Below are 3,476 nucleotides of genomic sequence, written 5' to 3'. Positions count from 1 at the left end.
CCACCCTAATTCTATAGACAATCCCTCTTGAGATGCTCCATACCATATGTCCAACACTGCAACTGTCCCTTACCACCGCCTGTATTCTACTTCCCTCCAAGTTGAGGTCCATAAAAATTCTTGTAGGGTGCAACATTTTCTTTCTCACCTACATCTTGGGTTCTTGTTTTTTTCGACTGCCATTTACCTTTACCTTTCTTTTTCCCTTTCCAACCTTGTTGAGATTTTGTCTTACACTTTGATTTCTCATAACGGTGCTTCAAATTCCCAATGACTTCTTTAAGTGATCAAGGCTCATCATACTCAATCCGAACTTTAAATGCTAATGGTAATCCACTAACAAATATCTCAACTTTGGCTTTCTCATTGTTAAGATATGGTACATACCTCAACAACTCTAAGAACTTAGTTGTGTACTCCTCATCTGTCATCAATCCCATATTTAGCTCATAGAATTCCTTGGCTTTACTATCATAGTACCTCTATGACAAATATTTCTTCCTAAAAGGTCTCTTGAATTCATGCCAACTCAACTCTTTGGTCCTGATCTCTCTAACCCGCTTCACATCTTCCCAGCAGATGTTTTCTTACCCTTTGAAGACGAAGATAGGTATTCTGGCCTTCATATTATCTGTGTGATCATGCATATCAAAGAACTCTTCATCCCAAGTAACCACGCCTCTGCATCTTCCGGTTTCTTCAAATCTCCATCAAATGTAGGTGGCTTGGCTTTCTTTAACTCATATAGAAAATATCCCTTGTCATTCCACATGTAAGGATGATAACGATGATGACCATGGTACTTGCCGAAACCAGAACTAGAATAGAACCGATGTACATCACCTCTCCTATCAGGCGTGTCCAAGAACCTACCATCTATGATCATGTCATCCTTAATTGACCTATGCCCACCATGAGACCTACTGCAATATGCCCTAATAGTCCTGTCCTCCTACCCATACTTGATCCTAAGTGGTCTCTATATTTTCAAATATGAAAAACTCTTAAGGATAACTGGATTAACCTTTACCTGTTTCTCCCATGCCTGAATGATTATGTCATTATTTTCTTTGCAACTTCTTATTTTTTCCTTCAAACTTCTCAATGTGTCTACTATGTCAGGAGAGTGCCCATCACCATGCTACTCATCTAATCTATAGGGAGAATCTCGTGAACTGTAGTATACCATCTTGTTAGTCATCTTTGATCTTCTTCCTACAAGTATACCATGTCAACTAAACCAAAATATAAACATAATCAACATACCTCAGTATAGTTCAAGGTAGGATATCTCGTCTACAAGATCAACTAGATTAGCACAATACATGTATAAATATAATCATATCAATATATAAACAACATCTCAACCATCCTCCAGTTACCATGCATGACTATACCATAACCATGATAATGCATGCATAATGGCATATAGACACTGACATGCATAACAAATGCATAACCGACATGCCCTCATGATGACCACATCCCAACAACAACACCGTCAAATTCTACATGACAACACAACTGCAACAATGACCATCACCATGCATACACATCAAGTACATAAACCACAAGCATAAAGAACACATATGCAACTGACATGTATGCATGACAAACACATTCCACCCACCTAGTCCAAGGGGTGAACCATGCTCTGATACCACTCTGGGGTATCAAATATCACACAAAGAGAACGTAAACCACACACCACCCAGAGATAAAGAAAATTGCTCTGATACCGCTCGGTAACACCCTCCTCCCACATTTAACCAAACTAATCGATCCACTAGGGTAAACACGTGATGAAGAGTTACTATGATATGATTCAATTCCCCATATACAATTGGAATTGACAAACCAAAACCAAACTGACCTCCCTCGGAAGCTACAGGACCCCCAAGGGCTAACCAAACACTCTAGGTACCAAACCAATGAGTTAACCTGCTTTCTGACTAAACTAAAACCTCAGTCGCACCCATGAAAAACCCTCCATGTGACTAATACCCTCAAGTTGCTAGAAAAGTAAGGCATCCATGTGACTATGGCCATTTTTAGGTAGTTTTGTGCCAGCGACCCTAGATTTTTTCAGGGCTAGGACTCTAGCCCCTGCCTAGAACTTCATGAAACTTACAGAAATGATAAATAACATGAAACAAGGCTACTAACAAAAAAACTTGAACAAGGGATTTAACTGACCCCTAACAGTCATGACAGGTATTTTGTCAAACACATCATGAACATGTAATCTATACGTCATAACAAAAAATATGAACATAGGGACCTCATACTTATCTAAGATTCATCAAGAAGATCTGATGCCCTCCCACAATAGGTGCATTATTGCCTATTAGGTCATTCACTCATTAACAATGCATTTATGAATTGAAACATGATGAGAGACATAAACAAAGTCTCTCATAAACCATGTTTATAACCAACATATTACCAATAGAATAATAATGATAGAACAACCATTAAAACCACATATTAACCAATAAATTTACACATTAAATAGAAGGGACAAAGAGCACTTATTAACATATGAAAAACCCAACGAAGTCAGCGACTTCCACATACCACCAGACCATAGATTGAGCTTAACCAAATCTTTCTTTTAGCCAATAACCCCTATGCCATATTCCAAGCATGAATGTGGGACTTACAACAAAAAAACTAGGGCTTCCTTAGGATTTTTTGCAATCAACTACGGGATTCCTAGGCCCAATCCATCATCTATACAACCAGGGTTTACCACAATCCCACCAAGGGATTCCTTGACCCAAGTAATAAACATACACTACCAAGATTTGCTGCAATTCCATCATGTACTAGTCGATGGATCACTAGGCCTGTACAAGCATGGATGCCTCCAGATCTCTCCACCTAAACCATGAGGAATTTGTCTGTCTCCACCCTCTTGGCTTTACTGTATATCTTGACATTTATTGGTCGAGGATTCCTAGGCCCAAAGAGGGTATACTCAATCAAGCTTTACCACAATCCCACCTTCTCCGGTCCATGGATTCCTAGGCCTTGTGTTTCTCCCTTGAGACCACCCCACTAAGTTTCAAAACCATTCAAAAATCCAATTCAACCGAATAGGAGAAACCCCATCACACCGTGACTATCTAGAAATGGAAAGGGAAGGTTGAAAACCACTGTCACACCTAGCAAAATCCATGCCAATGACATCAAGACAACTAAATACAAACATGCATGTACCTTGCATGCCAAAACTAGCAAGTAAATCATACATACTACTCGATACTTGTAAGTAATCCCATTGTAGCCATCCCTCTCTTCCTTGCTTGATCTTTGCTTTCCTTTTCCTTCTTTTTCCTTCCTTTTCTTTCCTTCCTCAAATGCTAGAGTGATCCAAGAATACTTCAAGTGTATGATAGTATAGAGAATAGAGGGAGAGCTCCAAAACTGAATTGAAAAGACGTTGTGAACTGATCCTCAGAAGACTTTTTATT

Source organism: Pinus tabuliformis, chromosome 2_2, assembly GCF_031772625.1.
Source record: "Pinus tabuliformis cultivar Carrire ecotype Pingquan chromosome 2_2, CPIR1, whole genome shotgun sequence".
Taxonomy (NCBI): domain Eukaryota; kingdom Viridiplantae; phylum Streptophyta; class Pinopsida; order Pinales; family Pinaceae; genus Pinus; species Pinus tabuliformis.
The sequence above is the reverse complement of the archived record's forward strand: the minus strand, read 5'-3'. Positions refer to the sequence as shown.